This window comes from Dipodomys merriami, unplaced genomic scaffold (genome assembly GCF_024711535.1).
Source record: "Dipodomys merriami isolate MVZ:Mamm:240054 unplaced genomic scaffold, mDipMer1.0.p SCAF_2, whole genome shotgun sequence".
NCBI lineage: Eukaryota > Metazoa > Chordata > Mammalia > Rodentia > Heteromyidae > Dipodomys > Dipodomys merriami.
This window is the reverse complement of record NW_027203381.1, coordinates 50168143-50180309: the sequence shown is the minus strand read 5'-3', so window position 1 is coordinate 50180309 and position 12167 is coordinate 50168143.

Below are 12167 nucleotides of genomic sequence, written 5' to 3'. Positions count from 1 at the left end.
TGTCCCTCAGCTAAGTAGCTAGGATTACAGGCGCGAGCCACCAGCACCTGGCCAAAGTGTGAATATTTTGTAAAATATTTAGAAATAATTATTTTAGAATTCTAGTGGCTTTTTATAAAGCTCTTGAGATCCTTCAGATTCTTATTCAAAAAGGGTCACTGTGCCCCTCATACCCATTTGCAAGCTTTGTGCCAAACTAAATGTTAACAAGAGCTGTAAAGAAAAGCTTTCCTGCCAAACCACAAGCTCTGCTCTGAAAGAGCAAACCAGCAAAGTGAAAAGTCAGACAAAAACAAACAAATCTAAGGCTCTTCAAAGCCAGTATAAACCACAGGCCATAGAAAGACTTTCACAGCACAGACCCAGGGACTGTCATAATAGTGAAGGTGTCTGCGTCCAGTATAGTGAGTTCGTTACCACATGGTATGGAAAACATGCCATTTCACTGTTTTGGTTTCCTTTTTCTTTTTCGGTCATGGGGCTTGAACTCTGGGCTTGGGTGCTAACCCTGCACTCTTCAGCTCAAGGCGAGCGCTCTACCACTGGAGGCACAGCACCACTTCTGGTTTTCTAGTGGTTTATTGGAGATAAGAGTCTTCTGGAGTGGCGCTGTAGCTCAAGTGGTAGAGCGCTCGCCTTGAGCTGAAGAGCTGAGGGACAGCACCCAGACCCAGAGTTCAAGCCCCACAACCAACAAAAACAAAAAAGCTCAAACCTAGTGTTCTACCACTTGAACCACAGCTCCACTTCCAGTTTTTTCTGCTTACGTGGTGCTGAGGAATCAAACCCAGGGCCTCAGGCATGCAAGGCAAGCGCTCTACCACTGAGCTACCTTCCCAGCCCTCTTGAAACATTTTTATGAATACAAAATATCTTATACAAATCACTCATTTTCAAGAGCTAATGTAGTTTGGAGAAAGTTTGGCATTATATATTTTAGAATATATACTGTATGAAGCTTTGTACTTAAAATAAATTCCCCTTGGATAAAAAAACACTATTAAGAAACTTAGTAAAGGGGCTGGGAAGGTGGCTTAGTGGCAGAGTGCTTGCCTAGCATGCATGAAGGCCTGGGTTCAATTCCACATAAACAGAAAAGGCCAAAAGTGATGTTGTGGCTCAAGTGGTAGAGTGCTAGCCTTGAGCAAAAGAAGTTCAGAAGCAATGCCCAGGCCCTGAGTTCAAGCCCCAGGACTGGCCAAAAAAACACACGCAAAAACAAAAACCAACTTATTAAACAAGCAGTCTTGAAATAAAACGAAAATGAATTTGTAACAATTCTCATTTGTTATTATACTGTTTATAAGAGCAACCCTAATAAACTGGTTATGATGTCTGGCACAGAGTTCATGAAATGTTCATTGAATGAGTGAAGGAATGCAGTTTCTATTTCCTCCAAAATTCCTATTTCTTCTATCTGTTTCCCAAGCCAGATCCTCCAGCTTTCTGTTGATATGATTCCCAAAAGCTTTCCAATAAATTTTGCCTATGTTTAAGATTCAGTGTAGATATATGTGTTAAATGTGGCACACATATTTCTATTGTTTTATGACACATTCAATTCTATAGCAACAATTTCAGAATAATTATAAAAATATAACTCTTGCCTTTTGGCCAGAACCACACCTTCCAATAGTTTGCCAAAATGATGAACACAAAAACAGTCCAAAAATTCATATGGAACAACAAAAGACCTAGAGTAGCCAAAACAATTCTAGGCAAAAAACATGGGAGGGATCTCGATGCCGGACTTCAAACTCCACTATACTGGCACAAAAACAGACCTGAAGACCAATGGAATAGAATAGAAGATCCAGAAATAAAACCACACGCCAAAAGTCAGCTGATATTTGACAAAGGAGCCAAAGACATACAGTGGAAGAAGCACAGCCTCTTCAACTACTGGTGCTGGGAAAACTGGGCAGCCACATGCAGAAAACTAAAAGTGGACCCCAGCCTATCACCATGCACCAACATCAACTCAAAATGGATTAAAGACCTTAACATCAAACCTGAATCTCTGAAACTACTGCAGGACAGAGTAGGAGAGACACTTGAACTCATAGGCACAGGCAGGAACTTCCTGAACAGAGTCCCAGGGTCAGAAAAAATTGGAGAAAGACTTGACAAATGGGACTACCTTAAAATAAAAAGTTTCTGCACAGCTAAAGAAATAGCAACCAAGCTAGAAAGACAACCAACTAACTGGGGAAAAAATATTTACCAGCGATATATCAGATAGGGGGTTAATATCCAGTATATACAGGGAACTCAAGAAACTAATCCCTCCCAAAGCTAACAAACCAGTTACTAAATGGGCAAGGGAACTAAGAGAGATTCTCAGAAGAAGAGATAAAAATGGCAAAGAAACACATGAAGAAATGTTCACCATTCCTGGTTGTGAAAGAAATGGCAAATAAAGACAACCCTGAGATACCACCTTACCCAAGTCAGAATGTCCCACATCCTAAAGTCAGCCAATGACAAATGCTGGAGGGGATACGGAGAAAGAGGAACCCTCTTACACTGCTGGTGGGAATGTACACTAATACAACCACTTTGGAAATCAGTCTGGAGGGTCCTCAGAAAGCTCAATATTGACCTCCCTTGTGACCCAGTCATACCACTTCTAGGCATTTATCCTGAACAACAGGAACCAGTATACAAGGACACATGCACCTCCATGTTTATTGCAGCACTGTTCACAATAGCCAGGATATGGAAACAACCCAGACGTCCCACCACAGATGAATGGATCCAAAAATTGTGGTATCTATACACAATGGAAGATTACGCAGCCATTAGAATGGACCAAACAGGGGCTGGGAAGGTGGCTCAGTGGTAGAGCACTTGCCTTGCATGCTTGAGGCCCTGGGTTCGATTCCTTAGCACCACATAAACAAAAAGAAAAAAGCCGGAAGTGGCGCTATGGCTCAAGTGGTAGAGCGCTAGCCTTGAGCTGAAGAGCTGAGAGACAGCACCCAGGCCCAGAGTTCAGGCCCCAGGACTGGACCCCCCCCCAAAAAAAAAGAAACAAAGGATAACCGGGTGCTGGTGGCTCACACCTGTAATCCTAGCTAACTCAGGAGGCTGAGAGCTGAGGATCACAGTTCAAAGCCAGCCTGGGCAGAAAAGTCTGTGAGACTCTTATCTCCAATAAACCACTAGAAAACTGGAAGTAGAGCTGTGGTTCAAGTGGTAGAGCGCTCGCCTTGAGCTGAAGAGTGCAGGGGTAGCGCCCAAGCCCAGAGTTCAAGCCCCATGACCGACAAAATAAAGAAAAAAAAGAAACAAAGGACTTCCACTCATCTGGTCAAATCACTACTAAATAACCCCATGCTGCTGATCACATATATAGTATATATGTGTACACCGGAGGGAAACCAGGAGGATGACACAGAACTAGAGGGAATCAGGGGTAAACATACAACAGCAGGACCCATCAGCTGCACTGGACATTGATCAAAATGAACTAAGCAACTCAGTGGCAGCGATGGGAGGGAGGGAATGAGTGGGAAAGAGGGAACAGCTGATGCTATGCAAAACAAAAGAAATGTACATATCACCCAATGTGGAAGAAATAACGGCATCACAAAGCTCATAGAACTCATAAATGTTATAGACCGTGATAGACAATTTGCCCCATGAAAGTTAGAATGTGTTTGTGACTTTAACTAAGCGTCACTATCCCACAATACTGTGAAATTTGGGGAATTATGTGATCACTTAATCACAATAAAGAATTTGAAAAAAAAAAGATGAATACAAAGGGAAAGAGGAGAGGTACCTAATACATGTTCTCTAAGCCTCTCAGGAAACACGGAATTGTTCCTTCAGCCACATACATGCTACTCTACAAGAAGAGTGATGTTGTAGGCATTGATGGAATGGGTACTGTCAAAAAAGAATGCCCCACAAATGTTACTGTGGCAAAACTGGAAGGGTCTACAGTGTTACCCAGCATGCTGCTGTCATTGCTGTGAAAAAGCAAGTTAGGGTCATATTAATGTGCATCTTGAGCATAGTAAGCACTCTAAGCTGAGTTTGCTTCCTGAAACTGGTGAACAAAAATGATCAGAAAAATAAGGAAGCCGGGCTGGGAAGGTGGCTCAGAGGTAGAGCCCTTGTCTTGCATGCATGAGGCCCTGGGTTCAATTCCCCAGCACCACATAAGCAAAAAGAAAAATAAGGAAGCCAAGCCAGGTGCCAGTGGCTCACGCCTGTAATCCTAGCTACTCAGGAGGCTGAGATCTGAGGATTGTGGTTCAAAGCCAGTCTGAGCAGGAAAGTCCATGAGACTATTATCTCCAGTAAACCACTAGACATCTGGAAGTGGCTCTGTGGCTCAAGCGGCAGAGTGCTTGCCTTGAGCTGAAGAGCTGAGGGATAGAGCCCAAGTCCAGAGTTCAAGCCCCACGACTGACAAAAAAAAAAAAAGAAAAAGAAAAAGAAAAAAAGAAAGAAAGAAAAAGGAAGCCAAAGAGAAAGAAACCGGACCAAAAAAAAAAAATTAACCTTGAAAAATCAGTGGCTTTTCTGTATGCCAATAACGAGAAGAGCATGGCTGAAATCAGTAAAGAAACTCCTTTTGTAATAGCCCCACAAAAAATTAAATACCTAGGAGTTAACTAAGGAACTGAAGGACCTCTATGATGAAAACTTTAAAAACCTGAAAAACGAAGTTAAAGCAGAACTAAGGAAGTGGAAAAACCTCCCATACCTCTGGATCGGAAGGATCAACATCGTGAAAATGGCAATTCTGCCAAAGGCTATCTACAAATTCAATATCCCATTAATATCCCAACCTCATTCTTCAATGAAATAGAAAAAGCAACACAAAAATTCACATGGTCCACTAAAAGACCCCAAATAGCAAAAACAATCCTTAACAGAAAGAACAGTGCTGGAGCAATATCAGTACAAAACTTCAAATTAAACTACAAAGCCATAGTAATCAAAATGGCTTGGTACTGGCACAAGAATAGATCTGAGGACCAATGGAATAGAACTGAAGACACAGAAATGAACCCATAGACAAATAGCCACCGAATTTTGATAAGGGATCAAAAAAAAATTAGAATGGAGCCAAGTGTTAGTGGCTCATGCCTGTAATCCTAGCTACTCAGGAGGCTGAGATATGAGGATCACAGTTCAAAGCCAGCCTGAGCAGGAAAGTCCTTGAGACTCTTATCTCCAATAAGCCACCAGAAAACCAGAAGTGGCACTGTGGCTTAAGTGGTACAGCTCTCAACTTGAGCTGAAGAGCTGAGGGACAGCGCCCAGGTCCAGAGTTCAAGCCCCAGGACCAATTAAAAAAAAAGAAGAAAACCTCAACTAGGTTTATGAGAAAGAAAAAAAGAAAAAGAAAAAGAAACCTGGGCTTAACTGAAATGCCAGCCTGCTTCACTCAGAGAAGTACACTTTGGCCATGAACTGATGGCTAATGCCTGTAATCTTAGCTCCTCAGGAGGCTGAGATATGAAGATAGCAGTTCAAAGCCAGCCCCACCAGAAAACCAAAAGTGGTTCTGTGGCTCAAAGTTGTAAAGCACTAACATCAAGCAGAAAAGCCCAGTGATAATGCCAAGTTTTAAGTTGACCTGTCAATCATCATCATCATCATCATCATCATCATCATCATAGTTTTTTAGAAAGTACATTTTGTGAGAACCACAGCCTGAGCTGTTGGAACCTGTTCTTTGAATTTATGGCATAATAGATGTTAAAAAAAAAAAAATCAGAGGGCTGGGAAGGTGGCTCAGTGGTAGAGTACTTGCCTTGCATACATGAGGCCCTGGGTTCGATTCCTTAGCACCACATAACAGAAAAAACTGGAAGTAGGGCTGGGAAGGTGGCTCAGTGGTAGAGCGCTTGCCTTGCATGCATGAGGCCCTGGGTTCGATTCCTCAGCACCACATAAGCAAAAAGAAAAAAAGCCGGAAGTGGCGCTGTGGTTCAAGTGGTAGAGCGCTAGCCTTGAGCTGAAGAGCTGAAGGACAGTGCCCAGGCCCAGAGTTCAGGCCCCACGACCGGACTCAAAAAAAAAAAAAAAAAAGAAAAGAAAAGAAACAGGGAGCTGAGAACAAGTGGCAAATACTTATAATCCTAACTATACTGGAGGCTGAGATCTGAGGATCATGGTTCAAGCTAGCCTGAGCAGAAAGGTCTGTGAGACTCTTATCTCCAATTAACCAATTTAAAAAACTAGAAGGAATCTGTGGCTCAAGTGGTAGTTGGCCTTGAGTAAATAAAGCTAAGTGACTGCATCTAGGCCCTGAGTTCCAGCCCCAGTATTTTCTCTCTCTTTCTTTGTTTCTTTCTTTCTCTCTCTCTCTTGCCCACATACACACAAACACACACACACACATGTGCATGCACACACACATATACAAATGCATACACAGAAAAAGAGAAAAAGAAAAGAAATAAAAGCAGAAAACAGGGAAGCAAAACCTCCATCAAGAGCCAGGCACTGGTGGCTCACACTTGTAATCCTAGCAACTCAGGATACTGAGATCTGAGGATCACAGTTCAAAGCCAGCCCAGGCAGGAAAGTCTGTGAAACTCTTATCTCTGATAAACTACCAGAAAACCAAAAGTGGTACTGTGGCTTAAGTGGTAGAGTGCTAGCCTTGAGCTCAAGACCTGAGGGACAGTGCCCAGGCCCAGAGTTTAGGCCCCACGACCGGACCCCTCCGCCACCCCTCCCCCCCGCAAAAAAGAATAACAGCCATGGGCTGGGCACAGGTGGCTCACGCCTGTAATCCTAGCTACTCAGAAGGCTGAGATCTGTGGATCACGGTTCAAAGCTAGCCCAGGCAGGAAACTCTGTGCCAAAGTTTTGGATCAGCTTGAGTAACTTGGGAGTGGAGTCTGTGGGGTTGTTTAAATCCTTGGGAGTAATTACTCCAATAAACCACTCCAATAAACCACTAGAAAATTGGAAGTGGTGCTGTGGCTCAAGCGGTAGAGCACTCGCCTTGAGCTGAAGAGCACAGGGACAGCGCCCAAGCCCAGAGTTCAAGCCCTATAACTGACAAGAAACACACACACACACACACACACACACACACACACACACACACACACACACACACACACACACATGAGAAAGAAGAAAAACCAATGAGATAAAATGAGGGTTGTTTGTTTAGTTAGTTGTGGGGCTTGAACTTAGGGCCTGGGCACTGTCCCTGAGCTCTTTTACTCAAGACTAGCAATCTACCACTTTGAGCAATAACTCCACTTCGAGTTTTCTGGTGGATAATTGGAGACGAGTCTCATGGCCTTTCCTGCCAGGGATGGCTTTGAACGGTGATCCTCAGATCTCAGCCTCCTGAGTAGCTAGGATTACAGGTGTGAGCCACCAGTGCCAGGCTATAAAGAATTTTAAGATGATCATTTTGCATTTATGGACAATTTACCTTACAGAGAGTGAAGACCACCATCCTCCTGGGTTGCAAATACTTGGATGGTGATTGGCTAAGTGTGCATCACATGCACCATTTTCATCGAGACTTTGGGCAAACAGGTCTACACAGGCAAGACCACACCTGGATGATGTCTCATGGAGTCACACAGAGCTGGTCATTGCAAAGGTTTCTAGAACCCAGGGACACAAGCACACAGCAGATTGTATGAGATGCCCAGAAAGTGCCCAATCTGGTGCTGTTCTTTATGTCTGAAATTTGATCTAGGTCTTCAGTTATGTCTGGATAATGCATGAGTCTGCAAAATCAAAGGAGCTAGAAGTTTAATCCCAAAGCCTAGGACTCTATGAGAATCCCAGGAATAGTTTTAGTGTGATATGGGACTTATCAACTCTTCTATAGTTTGTATATGATAGGAAGAAGATATATAAGTTGTTCATACAAACAACTGCAATTTAAAAGTTTAGGATAGAGCCGGGCATGGTGGTACACATCTGTCATTCCAGGCCTCCAAAGGCTGAAGTAGGAGGATTGGGAGTTTGAGTCCAGTCTAGGCAAACTAATAAGACTTTATCTCAAAAACAAGTCTGAAGTTTAGGGTAAAATATATGTCTGAATTTTATTTATTTATGATTCAAATATACACATTTGTATCTTCCAGAATGTATTATGTAGGCTAATGGACAAATCTATGTTCTAGGCAAAGTGAGAAACAAAAATCCTTGGGAGTAATTACCTTCAGGTTGCCCAGTGATAGAAAAATTATGTTGGGGGCTGGGAAGGTGGCTCAGTGGTAGAGCGCTTGCCTTGCATGCATGAGGCCCTGGGTTCGATTCCTCAGCACCACATAAGCAAAAAGAAAAAAGCCGGAAGTGGCACTGTGGCTCAAGTGGTAGAGCGCTAGCCTTGAGCTGAAGAGCTGAGGGACAGTGCCCAGGCCCAGAGTTCAGGCCCCACGACCGGACCCCCCCCAAAAATAATTATGTTGGAGGCAGGAGGAGTTCTTTATCCCAACCTCTCACCTGAAAGTAAATGCCAAGGATAATTAAAAAGTCATTTTCACTCCATTCACTCATAAATAAGGCTTCTACATTAAAAATACCTTTCATAAGCTAGACGTGATGGCACACTTCTGTAATACAGGAACTGCAGAAGCTGAAGCAGGAGGATTACCAGTTTGAAGCCAGCACAGGCAAAGTTAGTGAGACCCCTAGCTTCAATATAGCAAACAAACAAAAGGGTTAGAGCCAGGGTGGAAGAGTTCTTGCCTAGCATGCATGAGGCCTTGAGTTCAATTTCCAGTAACACAGAGAGAGAGAGAGAGAGAGAGAGAGAGAGAGAGAGAGAGAGAGAGAGAGAGAGAGAGAGAGACAGAGAGAGAGAGAGACAGAGAGAGAGAGAGAGAGAGAGAGAGAGAGAGAGAACCCTAATTCAATGTGAGAAATGGAATCAGCATAATGGTGAATGAATCACACGCAAAAAATTGAGAGACTGAGGTTTACTCTTGAATCTAATTTCATTATTGCTACAGAATACTCAATGAATATTGAATTACTATTAACAAGTTCTATAAGTTGCCTGGGAAGCATCCATCACAGGCAGTGTGGCCACAGTGAGCAGGAATAGGAGCTGTGTGGAAGATTCCATTACATCATCTCCCAGCGTCATGGGGGAAAAAATGACTTCAGGGTAATTCATTGTGGAAGCCTGGACTATATAAGGACTTTGTAAATTACAATGTCAAAATATCCATTCATAACTGATAGTGACTAATATGTATATTAATATGTAACTTTCTAAGAATTAAAATTTACTCAGACAACTATCTGTCATGTATTGTTGTTGGAGTGCTATTTTATAATCATAAAAATCAATAATCTCTTTTGAATTTACTTGCTTTCCTTACCATCATCTAAATCATTATTAAATGAAACCAAATGATAGGTTTCTCATCTCTAAATGGAAGAGCACATTCAATTTATTTTAAAATATTTGCAAAGCAACATCACTTTCAGAAAACACAGTATTTGCCTGGCAGATGATCCTCTTAGGGCTCGGTGCTATTCTTGCTGCATTCGGGAACATTCTGATGTAGCAGAATGTCAGAGTATTGAATAAGGGACCACTTTCCTGTTCCAAAGATCAGAAAGCAGCCCAGATTCCTCCATTTCTTCCACACCTGAACCCTTAAATCACCTCTCCATCTGTGAATGTTTTGGCTTGTTGCACTCAGGAACCAAAAGGTGCCCAAGTCCTGAGCATCAGAGACACACATGGAGTGGCTTAGAGGGCACAGAGTACCCAGCTGCAAGACAGCTCTAGGCTTCAGTATTGTTTGAAGGGTCTGTGCTCAACGCTGTCCGTACTATTCCGCAGGGAGCTGCTTGTCCTCCTTCTGTGTTCCTGAATCTAAGGTAGGTAATTAAAATACGCACAGGCTAGGCCAGCAGGCCAGCAAGGCACTGAAGAGATCAGAGCATCAGTGGGCTGAACTGAGACTTTCCAGCTCAAACTTAGGCCTGCTTTAACCCCAGTCTGCTTCCTTAGCTTTCCACTTGTTCATTGCTAAATAAGACAGGTAAAACCTTTCCATTAATGAGTCTTCAAAGTGTCTTTTCCTTTTGTTTCAACTAAAACTTTACTTTTTGGGTGCTGGTACTTGGGCTTGAACTCAGGGGCCTCATACCCTGTCACTTGAGTCATACCTCCGTTTCTGGCTTTTTGCAGGGTAATTGGAGGTAAAGAGTCTCACAAACTTTTCTATTTTGGCTGGCTTTAAACCATGATCCTCAGATCTCAGCCTACTTAGAGTAGCTAGAATTACAAGCATGAGCCACCAGTATTCAGATATCAATTATAACATTTAGGGAAAAAAAAAAAAACAACTGAACATGCCCAGAGGCTCCTTCCACCATTTTAATCTTTTGAACATGTTTTTGGAACATCTTTGGTTAAGCATACTCCCAAAAGTTTTTCCTTCTTGAACTATAACCTTAAACCAAGCATGCTCTTAAAGTACTTGCCTACAGGAAAATCTATAATCTCCCTAAGAAGCTCCCCTCTTCCTTTGTTCAAGGGAGGTCATTGCTTTGGAAATGGCTCCCATACTTTCTTTGCATGTTGCAGGAAATAAATACTTCACTCTTATTTCTTGGCTGTGATTGTTTTTAGCTTTGCACTCACCAAGATGTGAATTCATTGTATTAAGTTATACCTCCACCCTCACCCCTTGGTAATGTTTCTTTTTTTTTTTTTTTTTTTTTGTCGGTCGTGGGGCTTGAACTCTGGGCCTGGGCGCTGTCCCTCAGCTCTTCAGCTCAAGGCGAGCGCTCTACCACTTGAGCTACAGCGCCACTTCCTTGGTAATGTTTCTAGGTACTGAAGAGTTGCCAGAACATGTCAGAGACATGGCTTAGGGCAAGAAATGTGGGAGCTAAGCTCTAGTGAGGACATGGATCGGATAAACTTCAAGACAACAGGAGAAGCGCCTAGACAAGAGAGATGAGTCTGAAACTGCTGGCTCACACCTGTAATACCTTTTGCTAACAGGGAGTTTCATTAGCAGCTTGTATCCCATCCCAGGAGGGGTCTGGGAACCTAGGAACCTTCCTGTTCAGCAGCGAGGATGCTGCATCATTTCCTCCTTTGAGTAGTCTTCTAAATGTCAACAATTTTCTGGGCCTTTAACCTTTAGAACATCAATATGCAAATTCTCCCTGTTTGTAGCTGGTTAATTACTTCTTGTTAGGCTACCAACATATATATTGACATGTTGGTAAACAGATCCCAGAACAAGAGTGATAACCTTCAGTCCATAATAGGCTCCAAATCATATTTTCTGTATTGTTTCTTCTTTCCTTTCAAAAAAAAAAGTTCAAGTATGGGTGCCTCACAACTTTTCCAATCATTTCTCCTGAAGGATGTTAGAAGAAGGTGTTTTCTGATGCAAGGACCTTTTATCCACCTTGGACATGTCTTCAACTGTGTCTCCCCTGGTTACTCCTAGGATTTAGAACATGTAGGTAAAATAGGCTACCATTTGACTAATTGGTGAGACGCCATTGGATGGTGCCTGTTTGAGCACCAATCTTGAAATTGTTTTTGTTCAGAGATTTGGGTATATAATTACAATTAATGAAGAGTAAGACCTATGGCTGGTGGATTCATTAATAGTGGTATAGTGACTGGCGTTGGTCCATGGATCAGTAACAGCATTGCCATTTGAGAACCTACCCCCAGCACAGATCTACTGCAAGAGAATTTTCTACTTTGGGTGTATTGGGAATTGAACCCAGGATTTGTGCATGCTAAGCAAAACCCCAAACACTGAGCCATGCCCTTAGCCCTCTTATTTGTATTTTGTTTTTGAGGTAGAGTCTCCGTAGCTGTTTGAACTGTCCTTGAATTTTGATCTTCCTGACTCTGCTTTCTGAGTAGCTGGGAATACAGGCATGAACCACTATGCCAAGCTTTGTTTTGTTTTTCTGACATAGGCCCAGGGTGGTCCTTTATCCTCAGTTCCCTTAGTATTTGGATTGCAGATTTGTGCCACCATTTCCAGCTGGAGAATCTGCATTTTAACATGACCCCTAGGTTAATGTGTGCATTACAGTTTGTTGAGTCCTGACATGATGGGCAAAGGCACCGGGCTTGAAGTTGAAAAATGTGATTTTTCATACCAGCGCTGAGTTTTGTTAACTATGTGACCTCTGAGCCTTAGCTGTTTTCTCTGCACAAT